This window comes from Prionailurus viverrinus, chromosome B2, assembly GCF_022837055.1.
Source record: "Prionailurus viverrinus isolate Anna chromosome B2, UM_Priviv_1.0, whole genome shotgun sequence".
NCBI lineage: Eukaryota > Metazoa > Chordata > Mammalia > Carnivora > Felidae > Prionailurus > Prionailurus viverrinus.
Genome location: NC_062565.1, coordinates 64018333 through 64039989, shown reverse-complemented (window position 1 = coordinate 64039989; position 21657 = coordinate 64018333). Strand labels below are relative to the sequence as shown.

General features: G+C 36.2%; 1 protein-coding gene and 1 pseudogene across 2 annotated transcripts in view; one reads left to right on the top strand and one right to left on the bottom strand.

The window, feature by feature from the left end:
* Positions 1-21657, bottom strand: part of SMAP1 (small ArfGAP 1) — a 202700-nt gene that overhangs the window by 161360 nt on the left and 19683 nt on the right. The gene's annotated exons all lie outside the window — the stretch shown is intronic.
* Positions 9716-10050, top strand: LOC125166691 (elongin-C-like; annotated as a pseudogene).

The following is a 21657-nucleotide window of genomic DNA, read 5'->3' as shown; positions in this document are numbered from 1 at the left end:
CCAAATATACTGTCTGACGAAATCCTAATAAATGTGAGGTAGGAAATATTACCACACCATTTTCAGAAGTAAGAAATTTAGGGTTTTAAATGCTAGAAAGGGGGGAGAAAGAGCCAAGACGATGCCGCGGACATATCTCAATATGCAACTATGGAAACTCTCCATCTCCTACTATGATATTTCCAACCTTCCAAACAAAATTCCTTTACACTGGCAGACTGCTTTTACTTCATTGTGTCAACTTTTTGAAATGCCAACTCACTTACTGTGGAGGCCAATAATATAGACTAAAGATGCAAATAATCTTTTCAACTCTCCAGAAGTATCAATGCTTCCCACATTATTATAATTAACTTTATTTCTTTCCCCATGATCCCCAAGATTACAGGCAGTAGAAGTGGATTTGGTTTGATCTGTTGAAGAAGGAAATTGCAAAGGATAGAGAATTTTGATCAAGGGGGAAGACAGGGGAGAGGGAGGGCAAAAATCAACTGAGCTGTAAAGAGTATTTTCATAACACACTATCACAGTAGTGGATGCCTAGGGAAAGGGACACACAATAAAAGGATCCTAGGGGCACCTGGGTGGCTCAGTCAGTTGAGCGTCCGACTTTGGCTCAGGTCATGATCTCACGGTCTGTGAGTTCGAGCCCTGCATCGGCCTCTGTGCTGACAGCTCAGAGCCTGGAGGCTGCTTCAGATTCTGTGTCTCCCTCTCTCTCTGACCCTCCTCTCCCCTGCTCATGCTCTGTCTCTCTCTCTGTCAAAAATAAGTAAAACATTAAAAAAAATTTTTTTTTAATAATAAAAAAAAAAGGATCCTAAAGATGGGATGCCTGGGTGGCTCAGTTGGTTAAGAGTCTGACTCTTGATCTTAGCTCAGGTCAAGATCTCATAGTTTTTGAGTTTGAGCCCCGCCCGCGCTGGGCTCTGCCCTGACAAGGCAGAGCCTGCTTGGGATTCTGTCTCTCCCTCTCTCTTCTCCTCCCCCACTCTCTCACTCTCTGTATCTCTCTCTCAAAATAAATAAATAAACTGGAAAAAAAAAAAAAAAAAAAAGGAGAGGCTCCAGGGTGACGTGGCTCAGAGGGTTAAGCACCTGATTCTTGACTTCGGCTCAGGTCATGATCTCATGGTTCCTGAGTTTCAGCACCACATCGTGGGATTCTCTCTCCCTCTTTTTACCCCTCCCCTGCTTGCTTGCTCTCTCTCTCTCTCAAAATAAATAAATAAAACTTTAAAAAATAAAAGAAAAAAGATACTAAAGAGAATAGCCTGCATAAAAATATTGTCCACAATCAAACATGAAACAAGGAAGAAGCTCTCTCTTTTGCTATCACAAGGCCTTTTGTTCTTTACCCAAAAGTTCTGATTAGCCTTTCATTGTTCATGGTCAGCTAGGTCTTGCTGATCAGAAAGAAAACCAAGCAACAACCCATGAAAACATGTTTTCTACCTTGTAAACAGGTGAACTACAACCTTGCAAAAGAACCTGTACATGTATGTTGCAGGGAGGGGAATCACTACAAATAAGCATGAAGAGGGGTCTTTTGGGAGTAACGGTATGTTCTAAAATTTTATTATGGTGATAGTTGCAAAACTCTGTTAAAACATTAAAAAAATCACTGAATTAGACACTTAAAATAAGTGAACTTTATAGTATGCAAATTATATCACAATAAGGCTGTTTTTAAAAAAAAAAAAAAACAAAACCTGTGTAGGGGTGCCTGCATGACTCAGTCGGTTGGATGTCTGATTTTGGCTCAGGTAATGATCTCACAGTTCATGAGTTCGAACCCCACGACAGGCTCTGTGCTGACAGCTCAAAACCTGAAGACTGCTTTGGTTCTGGTTTCTGTGTCTCCCTCTCTGCCCGTCTGCCACTTGTGCTCTGTATCTCTCTGTCTGTCTCTCTCTCTCCCTCAAAAATAAACATTAAAAAAATTTTTTTTAAAAATCCTGTGTACATTTCTTTAAATGTAGACATGAACATCACACATTATTTTTATTGCTTTTCCCTTACTTTACCAGAAAAAAAGAATGGCAGCCAGTAGTAGAAGTAGAAGTTGAAGTTGAGAATATACTAGTTGATGATCTCAGGATATAGAGCCCTGGCAGAAACACAGAAATGTCAGGCAAGAAGTCATGGATGCAGGTGCTATTAAAAAGGTTTCAGCATAAAACCAAAAAGTTTAAAGAGAAGTTCCATAAGTAGTATTTCAACAAGTGTCAAACCATTTCTTTCAGCAAATACACTCAACAGAATGATTTTTTTTAAATATTAACTATTTAACATACAATGTTTTACTAAGAAGGAAATAAAATGTTCTTTAAAATATTCCTTTTATTAAAATCTGAAAGTAACATATTTTGGTATGACCTAGTCACCTATGGTTAACCTACCTCAAATTCATGTTTTCCTATAAAGTAGCATCAGTACTGTTAAAGATGACATGTAGGGATGACATTTGATAATCACAGTTCCTAAGTGGCTTTACAAGCTTCAAAGAATCACTACAATGCTGATTAGAAGGATCATGCTGTTTTAATCAATCACTTCCTGGAGGCTGGAATAGGAAGCATTGATAGCGGCCAAGCAATTATGATTACTAAAAACTGAGCTCACAGAAATTTCCCATCTTAAAAACAAAACAAAAACAAAAACGGAAACAAAACAAAAAACAACCTCAAACAAAAAAAGCCCTGTAAGTGCAAAGATCACCTGCAACAACAGAGGTAATTAATTTCTTCTACAATTCGTCTGAAACAAAACTGACATTAAATGGTAAGAAAAGAATATTTTTGTTTTATTTAAAAAAAAATCAACTTTTAACACACTACAGTTGTTTCTCTTCAGTATCTTATTTGCTAAGAACCTTATGTACAACCAAACCAATAACCGAATAGAATATAAACCTTTAAAAGAAAAGTTCTAGAACAAAGGAATTTTAAAACCTCTCTATTCAGAAAAAGCATTAAAGTTATAACATTTAATTCCCTCAGAAATGTTTTTTTTTCCTTAAGTCTGTTACAGTCAGAATAGCAGCACATGTATTTAACCAACAAATATTTACTGAATGCTTACTATTTCAAGGCACTACTGTTTAAGACTCTGGAGATTCAGTGATAAAACCGATAAACTCCTGCCCTCATGGAGCTTATATTCTAACAGAAAGCTGTACACAAACATGTAAAAGTAACAGTATGTCAATGGCAGTGAGTATTATGGAGAAAAATAAAGGAAAAATGGAAAGAAGGAAGGGAAAGGTAATTGTTATTTGGTCAGGAAAATTTGTATTTCACCACAGATCTGAAGAAAGTAGGGGAACACACCATGCAGCTATCTGGGCAAGAGGAATTAAGGCAATAGGAACAATAAACACAAAGGACCTGAGGAAGTGGATATGCCTTCCTCACTATAGGCATACCTTAAGAAATGTTTAAGACATGTTTAAGAATTACCAATGAAGGGTTTCTGGGTGGCTCAGTATGTTAAGTTTCCCACTTTGACTCAGGTCATGATCTCACCGTTCATGAGTTCAAGTCACATTGGGCTCTGTGCTGACAGCTCAGAGCCTGGAGCTTGTTTCAGATTCTGTGTCTCCCTCTCTCTCTGCCCCTCCCCTGCTCACACTCTGTCTCTCTCTCAAAAATAAATAAACATTTATTCTTATTTATTTAGTTTATTTAAGAGAGCATGGAAGAACAGGGGAGAGACAAGAGAAAGAAGAAAAGAGAGAATTCCAAGCAGGCTCTGCACTGCCAGCACAGAGCCCGATGCGGGGCTGGAACCCATTAACTGTGGGATCATGACCTGACCTCAGCTGAAATCAAGAGTTGGATGCTTAACTGACTGAGCTACTCAGGTGCCCCTCAAAAATAAGTAAACATTTAAAAAAAAATTTTTTTTTAAGAATTACCAATGAGGTTTTGTTTGTTTTTTAGGGTCTATGAAGGGCTACTTTTACACCCCTACATCAAATATAGTAATAAAACATTTACTATGAAATATTTGTAAATGGCTGTTGCTCAAACTATTTGAGAATAAACCATCATAATCACTACATCTACAGACTTCCAGCACTTTAATTCAGTGCCCAGCACATGCTTAGTAAGTATGAAACAAAGACAAGAGAGAAATAGATAAAGCTAAATAAGAAAAATACTGCCAAGATTCCTCCAAAGAAAGTTTGGAGCATGGGCTACTATTCCATCAGGCATGGGAAGAGGTTGTAAGGCAAAAACAAAAAGTAGTCTACCCCCTAATCTCTCCAAACTTCAAAGTCTAACTGCAGGATACAGAGGAGGGAACTATACTCAAAGACTTATGTCCATTAATTATCTTAGGAAAGCAGACTGTTTACAAATGCTCTAACATCAATCTAAAAGCTTGCTTATTTTCCTAACACTCTTTTCATTCGTATTTGTTGAATCTGACAAATCAAAAAGTTATTCCTCGCATTATTGGGACAACTGGTGAAATCAGAGTAATATCTATAGATCAGATAATAGTATCAAGGTGATTTCCCATTTTGGTAACTGTACTGTCGTTATGTAAGAAAGTCCTTGTTTTTAGAAGATAAACACTGATGTATTTAGGAATACAGGAGCATATCTCAAAGAGTCCAGAAAAAAAATTAAAGTATACATACAGGAAAAAGAAAACAAATGTGGTAAAATGTTAACATCTGAAGAGTGGAAAAAGGGTGAGGGAGAGTACTGCATGAATAGTTTCCTTCATCTTATTATATGCTTTCATTTGTAGAAATGAATAATAAATTATCATTCCATAGACAACTGTAATAAAAATAATTAAGAAAAAATTATCTCTGTATTTACACTTCTTCAAACGTCAGATTCTTCATCTGAAAGTGAAAATACCACCATCTTCCATAATCAAATGACCACTATGAACCTCAAGTGACAAAATCCACATGAAAGCACTCTGTACTTACAAATCATTTTTGTAAGACTAGTATGGCCTTTTCCCTGTATCCCACACTTTTCCTGCTAATATCACCTACTATTATTAAAAGGCCAAAATCTGCACTTCCCATTCCACTGATTATATATGATATAAAATAATAGTTTTTAAGGAGAAATAACACATTAAAGGTACATAGATTATGGGACTTCTCAATATCAGAAATACAAGAAAGTATTTTTTATAATTGAGAAAATGTGGCATATCTCTTCTCTAAACATCACATTCTTTTAATTTTTTTTTTTTAATGCTTATTCATTTTTGAGAGGGAGACATGGAGCGTGAGTGGGGGAGGAGCAGAGAGAGGCAGACAGGCTCCAAGCTGTCAGCACAGAGACTGATGCATGGCTCGAACTCACAAACTGAACTCACGAACTGTGAAATCATGACCTGAGCTGACATTGTCAGGTGTTCAACCAACTAAGCCACCCAGGCACCCCGCTAAGCATCAAATTCTTAATAACCAATCTGGACACCACACCATCACCAATTAAACATGCCCAAGATGAAATTCACCTCTCCACTTAACTCTTCCCTCTTACCCTCCTTTTCACACAGCTCTTCCTGATTCCTCCAACTCAGCTGGTAATAATACTACCCAGCTAATGACTTAAGGGGAGAAATAAAGAAGTCTTTCTTAACTCCTCTTTCTTGCATCATCCATAACCATTCCATCAAGCAAACACCCTAATCATTTTATTTTTTTAATTTTTTTCAAATCCATGACTAATCTCATTCCAGCTGGGCCTCTGCCCCAGTTCAAGATCTCATCATCTAGAGTCCTAGACTACTACAATGTCCTCTGAAATAACCTCCTGGATATAAACACTGCTTTTCAGACTTACAAACCATCAGATAAAGTTTAACTCCCCTAAGCATCACTTAACAAGGCCCTTCATGGTCAGCTTCACCTACTTCCTTAGCCCAACTTCTAGTAATACTGAATTTTTTTTTAAGATTTCTCCTAACCACTTAAGAAGAATTATTACATTTTGGATTTTTTTGTCTTGTTTTGTTAATTTGTCCGTTTCTTTCTAAAGTTTCTAGCAGTATAATTTTTTGCAAATCTCAAAAAGAGATTTTCACATATATTCCACAGCCAAGACAAAAAGGAAATTTTCTAATTCTGAGCCTTGTGAGAAAAATGCCACTAGAAAAATGGATCATGGTTATCAGAAATACAAGATTAGTCTAGGCTTGTGGGCAAAAAGTAAATGCGGCAAAGGGAATCAACTTATACTCAAGAATTTCCTTACAAGTTAAGACTGAAGTAGGGCTGTATATAATGATATGCCTAATGGCCACTGAACAAAGAAAGTCTTTAAGTTGAAATGGGAGAAAACTTTATATATATTTACCCTAGTACCAATGACCAAGAAAAAATAAAAATACAGGAAACACAGCTTGTGTGGAGAAGGGAACAATTAATAAAATATTCTGTTTTTGTCATTTAACAAAATCTGCTCTGAGAAAAATCAGCAAGTCATATAACTTTTTATTTCCCAATCAACAGCACGAAAATAATACATTAAACTTAAAATTTAACATATTTTTTCTGGAATCCTCATGCATTTATAGTCTTCTAAGACCTTTAGGTAGGAGCACCTGGTTGGCTCAGTCAGTTAATTGTCTGACTCTTGATTTTGGCTCAGGTCATGATTTCATGGTCAGTGGTGAGATGGAACCCTACATCAGGCTCCATGCTGGGCATGGAACCTATTTAAATTCTCTCTCTCCCTCTTCTTCTAACCCTCCCCAACTTGTGTGCATGTGCACGCACGAGTGCATGCATGTGTGCACTCTCTAAAAACAAAGAAAAAAAAAAGACCTTTAGGTAAAAATACCTAAGAAAAATGAGAATTAATACCCAAATATGTCTCCCCAATATATTAAAGAAAAAAATGCCATAGTTCTATTAAACAGTGTAACTAGAAACAAATTCACCTAAAAGTACCACTTGAAAATGTGTTAGATTTATGCATTTTTAATACTAAGTTTTAAATGTCTGTTTTCAAGTCTTTTTAAATGCCAAAATAATTCACTTTTAAAAATAAGTGTTTTATTTTCTTCTGGTCAAGGCAAAAGTAAGAAGAAAATAAGACCATACTCTCAATGGCTTCCACACATATGAATTAAATTTTATTTTCTCCTGTTAATCTATCTCTCATGTCAATTTAATTCTTAGACAAGCCAGAAGAATTCTGAAGGGTAAAGAAAATGTTTCCTCCCCAACAATTCTTAATCCTACATTTTATTCTAATATTATTCTAATTCCCAATGTTAAATTCTAGAAACTATATTAAACATTGGTTTATTTAATATACCCTAGGCCTATTAGCAACTCAATTATTCTATTTTTTTCTTTCATTCCTGAATTCTAGGTCCCATTATTATTAGATACACATTCATGCCAAAATTCTAGAAATACTCATCACATAAAATAATTCAGAAAATCGTGGATAGGTATCTTAATTTTGATTAATGGGGGTACCATATGGCAGTATGAGAAAGATTTAATTTATTTCCATTTGTTCATTAATACAAAAGCATTTATTAAATACAAGTAGGGTTACATAATTTTTTTTAAATATGTGAATATTTCAAGTGTCCAGAAAATAAATGGAATGACAGTACAATCTAAACAATAATATGAACCCACTTTAATCTCTATTTTACACAGATCCTATAGTAGTTTACCAAATCACCCTCTGTGCAGCTAGATAAAAGTTTCTTTCAGAAACAGTTTACTATGGTATATATCTGGTCCACATGAAACCGTGAGAAAAGGCAAGTTCAAAAAATGCAATATCAATAAACACGATCTCCACTAAAAACAAGAAATTAGTTCATCAGTTTTAGCTTAAAATGAAAAGCCTAAGTGGGGGGAAGTAACCTTTTTTCACTACAAGACTTAATTTTTTTTGTTTCTGCTATCAAAATATAAGTTGGTAGTTATAATAAAGAGGATACAAGCAAGTAAAGAAACCAAAAGTGGGTTACTATTGTACAGTCAGGAAGTGAACATAGCAGAGATTTTCAGACTGCAGATAATGACCATATATATGTTATAGCTATTCTGAAGTAAACATAACAAAACAGAATGTGCAATACTATAGTAAGAATAAATGTTATTCAAGAAACATTTCTTTCAGTTGTACGTAGGTATATATATATTGAGGCACCATGCAAAATGCTTTTTCCTCAATGTGTCTCAGAGACAAAAAGTTTGAGGCCACTGCTGACTCCACCATTTCACTGTGGGCTGGGACACACTTCCTAAGCTTTTAGCTTCTTTATTTGTGAAATGGTGCAGAAAACAGATATTTGACAATGGTCACAGAAAACATTAAATGAGGTAATGTACACAAAATAACAGTATCTGACACAAATAAGTTCTTGATAAGTATTAACTTTAATTAACATACCTCCCAATTATACATGGTAGTTATTACCCTCTAGATTTTGGCTTAATAGATTTTTCATTTTAATTTTTAAGTAAGATCACTTAGATCATCTAAAAACAAAAATCGAAGAATAAGCCATAGCAATAAATGAGTCTTAAATCAAAATAAGATCAACCAACTTTGTTGTCCAAATTCTTGACCAATCACCAAGCCAAGATATGAACAGAATGATAAAGTTTGGTGCCTGTGTTTCCCTTTTGGTTCCCTTCTCTAATTATACAATTATTCAAACATTTTCTCTTCCTAACCAAATGCTGTAATTCTATGCCATTCAGGCCTTCATTCAATAGTAAAAATACCAAACTTCACATAATTATAATAGACCTTGAGTTCATGAAGAAATTACTCAATGAGGCAGCATAAAAGCTCTTTTACAAAAAAAGACCTGGTTTTGAAACACCTATCAGACATTTATGACTATGGAACTATAGACAAAACATATGACGTCTCTAAATATCAGTTTCCATAACTACAAAATAGGGTGAATTCATCTATCTCTTAGGGTCCCTCAAAATTAAACAAGCACTTAGCACAAAGAGAACTATATATATGAATTCCTGTCCCCCCCACCAACAAGGCCAGTCTGTCACTCTGTAAACATTTCAAGTAATAAAATTGTCCCAATTTTAGAGACTACTCCAATCATGTGCAACTATATCTGTTAGAAAATTCTTACAGTGATACGAAAATGCCATGAGTTTAAAGGAGGAAAATATCATGATGAGCTGAAGTAGTTGGGAGGCAGCTTCATTCAAAGACAGTTTCATGAATGAAGTGTAACTTGGAAATGGGCCTGGAAATATAGATGAGATTTGGATGAGCAGAAAAGACTCAGAAGGTTAATTGTTCATTCACTCATTCACTGAGTTACTGCCATCAAATATGTGCTGAATGCTTACTATGTGCCAAGAACTTTCTGGATGCTAGGGATCGAGCTGGGAACTAAAGCAGATTTAGTCTCTTCCTTCAAGAACTATATATCCCAGTGGAGCAAGACAGAGAAACAAACAAGTTATAAAATGTATAAGATGTCAGATTTTAAGATAAAGTCTATGGAGGAAAAAAATTAAGTGGGTAAGGAAGATAAGAAGTGCTTAAAAAAAAGAATGGATACTATTTTAAGTACAGTGGTCAGGGAAGACAACACTGATAAAGTGGCATTTAAACAGAGCCCTAGGCACTTTCTATAGGCGAAAGCGGGCAACAGACTGTGCATCCCCGCCTCACCAGGTTCCTGTGGAAGTAAAGTAGAATTTCATAAGAACATAATGGATGGAGAAGAGAAAACCTATGGTGGCTGTGAAGGCCTGACGGATGCCATGAGTGTCAAATTGGTATCTTCAGGTGGTCATGAATTTATTGTCAAAAGAGAGCATGCACTAACATCTGAAACAGTAAAGCCAGGTTGAGTGACCCAGCTCGGTTTGCAGAGAACAAAAATAATTAAGACAATTTTAGACAGATTCTTTCACATGTGCTATCAAAAGTATGCATGTATTTTACCTACAAGGTTCACTACACTGACAACTCCATGGAGATTCCAAAATTCCCAACTGAAATTTTACTGGAACTGCTGATGGCTGTGAACCTCCCAAATTGTTAAATAAGTTATAATTAATTAACAAACACATACATAGATAGATAAGTAAATAACAAATAAATTCCTAAAGCAAGGAGCCAGTTAGAAAGAAAACAGCAAAGTTTTCTTTGTGTAAGTGCAAAGGCCCTGACAACAAAAACCAAGCACACACGTAGAGGTGGGAACTCACAGTATCTTTGATCAACAGTACCTAACAGAAAACAAGGGAGGACAGCATAAGTGAAAATACAGTCTGAAGACATTGCAGAGACTTGACTTCTAAATTTGATTTTATACTATTAGCAAGAAGAGCCGCTGAACAGTTTTGAACAGCCCAGTGAAATGAATGAAATCACAGCTTAAGAAAAAACATATAATCAATACTCAACTTATTCAGAGTTTGTGCTTATTGCTAACTACACAAAACTACTTTTTGTACAAAAAGTTATTTGGGGGAACCCATGTGGCTCAGTCAGTTAAGCATCCTACTCGATTTCAGCTCAGGTCATGATCTCACGGATACGGAGTTCAAGCCAGGAGTCAGGCTCTGCACTGACAGTGCTGAGGCTGTTTGGGATTGTGTCTCTCTCCCTCTGTTTCTCACCTCCTTGCACACTCTCTCTCTCCCTCTCAAAATAAATAAATAAATAATTAAAAAAAATAAGTAACTTGTGGGGCGTCTGGGTGACTCAGTCAGGTAAGCATCCGACTCTTGGTTTCCACTCAAGTCATGATCTCACAGTTTGTGAGTTGGAGCCCCACCTTGGGTTCTACACTGATAGTGCAGAGCCTGTTTGGGATTCTCTCTCTCCCCCTCTCTCTGTCCCTTCCCTGCATGTGTGCTTTCTCTCAAAAATAAATAAATAAACTTGAAAGAAGAAAAAAGAAAAGTAACTTGTTTCTTCTTCACGTTTTTTAGATGCTGGCTCAATTAATACCAATTTTCAGCTTAATGTGGAAAAAGTAATTTAAATAACTAGTGACTCTATACAGAACTGTTACTTTTAAAAAGCCTTTGATATGGTGAAGGCAGAAACTATTGGGTAAAATGATATTCTGAATTAGCTACAGAGTTCAATTACTTTCTTTCAAGTTCACAAATAATAAAGATGGCTAAATAAGCCCATTTAATATCTTTGTGGGGGGAGGTGGTTTGGTTTCTTTTGTCTTTTTTTTAATTTTTTAATGTTTATTTATTTTTGAGAAAGACAGAGTGAGAGTGGGGGGGGGGGGGGGCAGGCAGAGAAAGTGAGAAACACAGAATCGGAAGCAGGCTCCAGGCTCTGAGATGTCAGCACAGAGTCCAACAAGGGGCTTGAACCCACGAACTGTGAGATCATGATCTGAGCCAAAGTCAGATGCTTAACCGACTGAGCCACCCAGGCGCCCTATTTCTTTGGTTTTTTTAAGTAGGCTCCACACCCAGCACAGAGTCCAATGCAGGGCTTGAACTCATGATCCTGAGATCACAACCTGAGCTGAAATCGAGTCAGATGCTTAACCAACTGAGCCACCCAGAAATCCCATTATCTTTGATATCAGTAATAAAACAATAAAACATTGATATATTAAGATTTTTAACAAATAACACTGTGGTATATATTATTCTTGGTTGCATGTTTAGCATAAAGAAAAAATGCAAATATTAAGCCAAATTCTTTATCACTTTGAGAATAGAAAGCTATAATTAACATGTGTTCAACAAGAGAAAACAGAATTAGATGATCTTTGAAACATGAAATATTTTATAGCATGAAAAGTTATAATCAAATGTTTTAATTTTCTTTTAATTTGTTGCAAAAATGTTTCCAAATTATTTGAAGACCATAAACATCAAAAAAACCTAAAGACAATAAACATGAAAATCACCCAAGGTACATTAAAACAAATGCTTAAAACTACAAATGAATAGAAACATCTTAAAAGCAACTGGGGGAAAGAAATGCATAATGTACAAAGGAACAAATACAATGATGACAATTTTCTCATCAGAAATAATGCTAGCTAGAAGACAGTGAAACAATATTTTAAAAGTACTGAAAGTAAAATATTGTCCACTGAGAACTGTTTACCTGCTAAAATACCTTTCAAAAGCAAAGGTGACTTAAAGACAACAGCAATCAATGAAACAAAAAACAAGGAAACCAAGGTCAATGAAAATACAAGTTGATTCCTTGAGAATATTATTAAAATTGATAAATCTTTTAATCCAAATGATTAGGAAAAAGAGATAAAACACAAATGACCAATAACAGGAATAAGAGAAGTGGCATCACTACAGATTCTACAGATATTAGAAAGATAACAAGTAAATATTATGAACAACTTTATGCTAAGAAATTCACCAATTCTTTGAAAGACACAAATGAGCTCCTTCCGCAAGAAAAAACCTGAATAACCCAGTATCTATTAAAGAAATTGAATCTATAGTTAAAAACCTTCCAGCAAAACTTCTAGGCCCAGATGGTTTCACTAGGGAAATCTACCAAACAATTAAGGAATGATACAAATTCTACACAAGTCTTCAGGAAACTGGGCGGGGGGGGGGGGGGGGGGGGGGGGGGACACAAAATGGTAGGAGGTAATTCCCAATCCATTCTATGAGGCCAACATAACCCTGATACCAAAACCAGACAAGGACATCATAAGAAATGAAACTTAAAGATCAATACCCTTCACAGATATTTGCAAAAATTCTTAATAAAGTTTTAGCAAACCAAATCCAGGAATATATGAAAAAGATAATACATCATGACCAAGTGTGGTTTGTCCCAGGAATGCAGGTTAGTTTAACATTCAATCAAAATTAAACGTAATTCCCTATACTAAAGAACAACAACAAAACTATGATCTCAATATATGCAGATAAAGTATTGATAATATTCAACATCCCTTTCTGATATTCAAAAGTCTTGACAACTAAAAATAGAGGGGAACTTCCTCAATTCCACAAAAGAAAATCTGTGAAAAACCTTTGGTCAACACATATTTAAGGGCGAAAGTGCGCATGCTTTCTCCTTTAACATCATGAACAAGACAAGGAAGTCAGTCCACTGTCACCACTCCTACTTTACTAAAAATTCTAGCTAGTGAAATAAGGTAGGAAAAAGAAAAGTAAAGGCATCCAAATTGGAGAGGAAGTAAAAATTGTCTTTATTTGAGGATAACAAATCAGCTAGGTAGGAGATCTGAATCTATTTTTTTTTTTTAAGTTACTAAAACAAATACATGAGGTTAGCAAGGTTGCAGAATACAAGATAAAAATGCAAAAACCTACTGTATTTCTATATTCCAACAATAATAAAAAATTGAAATGTTAAAAAATCCATTTATAATAACATTTAAAAATAAAAACTACTTAAAAATAAATCTGACAAGGGGCACCTGGGTGGCTTAGTTAAGCGTCCAACTTCGGCTCAGGTCATGATATCACAGCTAGTGAGTTTGAGCCCTGTGTTGGGTTCTGTGTGGACAGCTTCAGATTCTGTGTCTCTGTCTCTCTCTGCTCCTCCCCCACTGGCACTCTGTCTCTTTGTCTAAAAACTAAATAAACAGTAAAAAATTTTTAATTTCTAAAAATAAATAAATAAATCTGAGAAAAGACCTGTATCCTGAAATTTTCAAAATATTGCTGAAAGAAATAAAATCTAAATAATTGGAGAGATATATATGCTCATGGACTGAAAGCCTCTATACTGTTAGAGATGTCAATTTTCTCCCAAATGAATTTACATATTCAAAGCAATTCCAATTAAAAGCCCAGATGATTACTTTGTAGAAACTGACAAACTGATTTTAAAATTCATATGTTAATTCAGGAAACCTAGAATAGCAACAACAACTTTGAAAAAGAATAACAAAGTTAGAGACTTACACTATCTAACTTCAAGACTTATTATAAAGTTACAGTAACTTTGTAACTTTATAATTCAAAGGAGATTCAAAGATAATCTTTTCAAGAAATGGTGCTGGAACAGCTGAAAACCCATATGCAAAAAAATTAACTTTGATTCATAACTTGAATCATATACAAAAACAACTCAAAATGAATCATGGCCATAATTATAAAATCGTAAAATTTTTAGGAAAGAGCATAGGAGGAAAGCTTCAGAATTTGGGTTAACAGTACTCAGACTTGCCATAAAACATAATCCATAAAAGGGAAAAATTAATAAACTGGACCTTATCAAAACTGTAACAGACCGTGTGAAAAGGATGTAAACACATGCTACAGAATATGAGAAAATATATGCATATCTAACAATAAACTAGTATCTAAAATATATAAAGAACTTTCAAAACTCAATAGTATCTTGACAATGGAGGGGGGGAGGGCATGTGGGTGGTTCAGTAGGTTAAGCATCCCACTCTTGGGTTTCAGCTCAAGTCATCATTTTGGGGTTTACTGAGTTCAAGCCCCCTGTACAGCTCTGTGCTGCCAGCTTGAAGCCTGTGTGGGATTCTCCCTCCCTCTCTGCTCTTCCCCCACTTGCGCTGTCTCTATCTCTCTCAAAATAAATAAACTTAAAAAAAAAGTCTTGGGGCGCCTGGGTGGCTCAGTCGGTTAAGCGGCCAACTTCGGCTCAGGTCATGATTTCGCGGTCTGTGGGTTTGAGCCCCGTGTCGGGCTCTGTGCTGACAGCCTGGAGCCTGTTTCAGATTCTGTGTCTCCCTCTCTCTGACCCTCCCCCGTCCATGCTCTGTCTCTGTCTCAAAAATAAATAAACGTTAAAAAAAAAAATTAAAAAAAAAAGTCTTAAGTGTATAAAAAAACTCAACAGTAAAAAAAAAAAAAAAACTCTATTAGAAATAAAAAAACAGATTTATTTCACTGAAGAGAACATACAGATGCAAAATAAGCATGTGAGAAGATGTTTGAAAGCATCAGCTATTAGGGAAATGCAAATCAAAACCAGTATCACTATCATTACACATCCAAAGGTACATGGCAAAGAAAGAAATTCATTGCAACTGTAAGAACTACTTCATTAAAATAATAATCCTTGTTATTTAAATTTTAAACATTAGAATACACTGTTGATTGAACTGTGATATGGAAACATTCTTTAATCTGCACTGTCCAACATGGTAGCTACTAGCCACAGGTGGCTATTAAGCCTTGAATGTGGCTAGTGGGAATAAGGAACTGAAAATGTAACCTCAGTTAAATAGCCAAATATGGCTATTGGCTACCACATTAGACAGAATAGGTCTAGAAATTTCAAAAAATTTCAAAAAAGAATACAAACACAAACGATGTAAAAATAATCATTAGTGTAGTGGGTATGCATTTCTCACCCACGACACTACTGGCCTTTTAGGCAGAATAATTCATTACACAGGACTATCCTAAAAAAATATTCCTTTCAAATGATAAATGTATTTTTTTCCAAATGTAATTTTATGGTCACTGTTGATATAGAGTATTGCTTCATTCAAATAAATTACTGAAGCTATTAAGAGCAATAATGCATTTTCACCAGCAGAGGGCAGATATACATAATAAACACCTCAACACCAAATTCAAATGTTCCAAAAGTCCAATAGCACTGAATCAAAAGACATTAGTATATTAACTTACACAAAAGGAATTGTACTTCTTGGAGGTAAGGGAGAAAATCTGCTAAAAAGAAACACATTTTTCAAAAAGAAACTGAGAGGTCACCCCAGAAACAAGTTTTTGTCAATTTTATCAGTTGATCCAAGAGTTAACTATAATCCTTCAAATAAAACAAAATAACCGTGACAAAATGTCAGTCAAGCCTCATTTTCAAGGCCATTTACATATATACTACAATATTCCTTAGGCCACAAAAAAATTCTAAAGAATTTTCTTCATAGAATATAAAAGTTATCAAAATTCATGAAAAAAACAAAGCATTTGTTTCAAAAGTAAACTAAATGCCAAAACCAAAACAAACAATGAAATGTGGCAACGGTGCTGATGTAATTTTTAAGTAGTGGGGTTTAGAGTCACCAGCTAAGAATTCTTGAGACTTCTTCGGGACAAAAAGATAGTTTTATTAAACAATGGGAACAGGACCCGTGGGCAGAAAGAGCTGCACTGGGGTTGTGAAAAGTGACTGATTATGTAAGATTTTCTATCCTATGGAAGGGAAGGTGATGTTAGGGCTCCAGAAAATTGAGTCTAGGTTTCTGGAGACTACTTTTTTCTTTTAAATCATTAAGACAGTTGCAAACTGATGGAGACTCTGTCCTGCATGATTGTGATCTCTAACCATTTGATTTTCCTTTTCCTTTGTTCTTGGGCGTCCACGAGTCCCTAAGGAATGTCACACATATCCCCACCTGCGGGAGTGGGAGGTTAGCTTATGCTCTGCCATCAGCTTGCCTTTTGCTCCCTCATCAATGTTTAAAAAAAAAAAAAAAAAAGGTAACTGTTTCCCGAGAAAAACTTGAGAAACAGTGCCAACATACTGAAGATTCACTTTTCTCGACTCTTACTGTACAAAGGGTGGAAAACAAGCTCTGAAGAGTTTCACAACACACACTTTCATAAAGTGCTTCGGAAATAGTTTTAATGTCTACCAAAATTAAATGCCCTTTTCTAAGAACAAAGAAAATATCCAGAAACAACAAAAGAGAGAGAGAGAGAGAGACCTTTTCTAGCCCCTTTACATGCCTATTACAATTAATTTTTCCTTTCTCCCTGTTACATACCAACTTCTGAAAGCCCCCTTGTCCTGAAGCTTCTCTGTTCTGGTTTTCCTTGCAGTCTTGCAGGCCACTATTGAGTTCCCTCAGTGATTCCACTTCTGACTGCTGCCTCCCCATGTCTTGGTCACTGACCCTCTGATCTGTGTCTAATCCATTCATGGCTGTGGTAAACATTTCCAGGCAAATGACTCCCAAAACAATAATCACTCCCTTGTCTATCCACTCTCCTACATTTTTGCCTGGTACCTATACCTGCTTCTAGGAACATAAAAAGCATGTGCACTAAGTAAGTATATGGACAAGCCTGCTTCCAGCTTCTTCCTACCTAGAATAACTTAGCCACGCTTATCCTTTTCAAGAACTACCTTTTTTGTTAAAAGCCTTTTCCAATTCCTGCTCTTGGTGATTTTTACTTTCTCTGAACCTCTATAACACTCAATGTTTGCACTACCCCCTCCACTCAGATGTCCAGACTATATACACATATATAGTATAAATACACATTACATATGTATTTATATTTATAGTATTTGTGCTTATGGCCTGCCTTTCTCCTCAAAGTAAAGACTCCTAAATGGCAGGGCAGGGCTGGGCTTCTGTTGCATACCTCTAATGTCTACTCTAGTGGACCAGCACATAAAGGGTTAAAAAAGATAAAGATAACTACCTTCTTTTCCTGAACTTTCCATGAAGTACTCTTGTACTCAGAATCTGCTCAATTACATTATTTACCAAACAAAATATAATTCACAAATGTTTCCTGCAAAGCAATAAAATGAATAAATGACTATAACTGCTTTAAAAAAACAAGACCTGACATAATTATCACACCCTTATCATTTATCAAACCTTATTTTGGCCAGACGTTACTTCATAAATTCAGTTAACTCTCATAATCCTGTGACAACAGGTATGGCCATTTTACACATAATGACACTGAAGCTTAGAAAGTTTAAATACCACACTCCCACTATAAGGAACGACAGAGACAGGGGAGAAAGAGAGGAGAGGGAGGGAGATAAAGAAAAAAATGAAATCACAGAGGCAGCAATGGGAGAGCTGAGATTTTAACCCAAAGCACTAAGCCTTCAAAGCCCATGCTTTTTAGCTACCAAAGTAATGTCCTTTCAAGGATAACAGCAGAGCAAGGAATCTGCCAACCCACAGTCAACTAGAGGAAGAATACTGTGGAGGAAACGTTATTATATAGTATATAACTGTTTTTATCTTAAAACTTTCGAAGAAAGAATATGTACATTAGTTCAAAATATTATAAGGACACTGGAAAACTTTAAAATCCACAAAAACTACAAAAACAAAAAAGCATTCCCCTGCCATTTTTCAAATGTTAATTTACTGTGGCAAAGAAATTAAATGGTGGTAATAATTTAAGGATTCACTAGTCATCAGGATGGTATAAAATAAAAGGGAAAAATGAAATGAAGCTTAATTTTAAGAACAATCCATGTTTCACCTGACTGTCCTACTAAAGTTTAAGCCTTGGGGCTCCTGGGTGGCGCAGTCGGTTAAGCGTCCGACTTCAGCCAGGTCACGATCTCGCGGTCCGTGAGTTCGAGCCCCGCGTCAGGCTCTGGGCTGATGGCTCACAGCCTGGAGCCTGTTTCCGATTCTGTGTCTCCCTCTCTCTCTGCCCCTCCCCCGTTCATGCTCTGTCTCTCTCTGTCCCAAAAATAAATAAACGTTGAAAAAAAAAATTTTAAAGTTTAAGCCTTGTCAAACCTATTTCTTACTTTATTCGGGTGATATGGCATCATTAAAAAATTCAGCTTAAAAATTCAAAAGTTTGAGCAAGCATATTACAGTTTTCCTTTATTTTGTTTGCTCTTTCACAAATATTCTAGTACTTTGTATTTGCAAAATTTCCCTCTCAAGCACAAAGATATCCAATATTTACAAAAATCCCTCTTTTTTAAGCTTATTCTCAGCACTATTTACAGATTTATCTCACGAGATAGTATTTGCTTTTAGATAACACTGCAGACACCAACCAACATTCTAAGTTTTGAAATATGTTTATATTTATTGCCAAATCACTGTTTAAAAAAAAACGGCTAAATAATTAATATGTAACTGTTCCTGTGATTTCCAAATTTTTTTCTTAACATCCTATTATTACACAGATAGGGTTTGGTTAAGCATAAAAATGCATAACTTACAACCCTTCTCACTGTATAGATTGTGAATGTAAAGAAAATGAAAAAATTAAAAAGCTGAGAGTTACCTTTTAACTGAAGAGTAACACATTCATTTATGGATTCAGAAGGCAATAGCCCAGGAACAGGTTCACTCCCAAGTTCTCTCATTGTTGCAAAGTTTTGAGCAAGTCCTCTAATCTCTCATGATAGGTTTCATTGCTCTACTAGGAGATCAGACTAGGCACATGACAGGTCTCTTCTATCTCTAAACTGTCTATAATTTTATGGTTACCAAAAAGAAAAAAGAAAAAAACGTAGATACGGGCCTGAAAATCTTCCCAAAGTACTCCACCATCACTTAATGAATCTTGAGATTCATTCATTGCTTATAGAATCTAGGAGTGAATGGTGTGGCCTACCACTATACTCACAGGTATGAATGTTGCCTCGAATTTTGTGTTGTGGCCTAATGACTGATCAAGAGAAAAATCTGGAAAAGGCAGTCAACCCCTGCTCCCAAAATGAAGGGGACAAATCATAAAATAAAAATGACCAATAAGCCCATTAAAATGATTAATTTTAAGAAATTAAAGTGTCATAAAATTTTCACCAATCATGTTAAGAAAACTTTTCAAAAACATGAACACCCAGTGACAGGTTGTGTGCACAGGGTCAGCCAGTCTTTGTACACTACTGGTGGGAAGGTAAACTAGCCCCAAGATTCCTGGCAATACAACTCAAACACAGTTTAATCAGCATACTCTAACATACACTTTTTACACAGAAGATCTTATTGTGAAGAAATAATTTTGTGTACACAAAGTTTTGACAACAGGACTCTTCATAACCATGTTAGAAAGCAAATGCCCATCAATAAGGGAACAGATTAGTTTAAAATACTTTTAAATTATTTTAAAATTCATACTATTAGCAAGTTTTCTATGCAGAGAATAGATTTAAATCCCCCTACAAAGTCCCACTATCCTTATTCTCAGCAAATGACTTCACCACCTAACTGTCCCTTAGATTCCAGATCCCTCTTACTCTCCTTCCACATAAACTGATCTGTATTTTTCCTGATTTTTTTCTCCTGTCCCAAACTAACCATTTCATCTGTGTTTTGAATCAAAATTTCCTCTAAATTGTGCATTAATATTTTAACTATATAAACTACTCTTCCTTCTTAGAGAACTTGTCTGCTCTTAGCCACGGAAAAGGAACTCCTATTTGCTGTTCCTGCAGCTCTCCTGCCTCTGATGAGGGAGCAAAAGGCAACCTGAGGGCAAAGCACAAGCTAACACTTTACAACCACTACCCACCAAGGTGGGTATCTATGATATTCCTCAGGCACTCCTGGATGGCCAAGAACAAAGGAAAGGGAAAAACAAATGGTTAACTGATAGTGATCAAGATCATGCAGGTCAGAGACTCCATCAGTTTACAACTGTCTTAATGATTTAAAAGAAAAAAGCAATCTCCAGAAACCTACAGACTCAATTTCCTGGAGCCCTAACATCACCCTTCCGTCCACGGGATAGATTCTTATATAATCAGTCACTCCTCACAACCCCAGTGCAGCTCTTTCTGCTCATGGTATTGTTGCCATTGTTTAATAAAACCACCTTTCTGCACCAAAGACATCTCAATTCTTTCTTAACCATTAGATCCAAACCCCAACACTTCAAACCACATCATTTTGGCACCCAAAGTGAGGCTTTGAGTCTTTTCATCTGGACTCTGAGCCTCGGTGCGAACTTAGTGAGTACTTCCTTTCCTCTCCCTTTACTTTCATTTCAGGGGCTTTTCAAGGAGTATGGCCTTTTTTTTTTTCTCTTTTACTGTTTATTTATTTATATATTTATGACAGACAGAAAGATAGAACACAAGCAGGGGAGGGGCAGAGAGAGAGAATACCAAGCAGGCTCCGTGCTGTCAGTGCAAAGCCCAGGGTGGGGTTCAAAATCAAGACCTGTGAGATCGTGAGCTGAGCCAAAATGAAGAGTCGGCCACTTAACCAACTGAGCCATCCAGGCATGCCAAGGAGTATCATCTTATTGGAACATTTCATGTCGATTATTCAGGCTGCAATCTTCTTCGCCCACGGCTACTATACAGGGACGAGGAAGTCTGTTTTTTGGCTGGAAGTTAGTACCCTGGCCAGAATGGAAATAAGACCCAGAACATTGATGTCCTCTCTTTATTCCTGTCCTTATTCCTGTCTTGAGAACAGGACAGCCACCTAAGTCACCAGAACAACTGGCAATCTTCAGACTCCCGTGTGAGGTTACATCCTCATTGGTCTAATGTGATCCCTTCCACATCCCTGGTCTAGCCACTTCTGGCTGCAAGACCTCCACTTGAAAATGGCCAAAACCAGTACCCAACTGAATTAAAGCCAAATCAGGCACCATTTCCTAGAGAAGTTGGCTGTAAAAGACTACTTATCTTTACTGTTTTCCATGAATGTCCCCTACTAACTACTTAAATTATAAAATTAGGTAACTCCCCCTTGTAAAACTTTTCTTTCTAATGTTTTCCATAGGTTAAAAATGATGGGTTCTTCACAGCCTTCCTGGCACAGCCTGAATGGTATGGCACAGCATGGTATTTTGGTCCATTCACCAGTACCCACTTGTATTCTACAATGCAATGGAGAAGTGAAGGGACACAAGTAATTCCCCCTACAGGGCCTTTACAGTGGAACAGTGACCAATAATGATTTGTTATTCAAGGGACACCTCCGGTGGCTCGTGACACCGGGAACCTCTGACATATCCTGCATGGGACGCCACCAGGG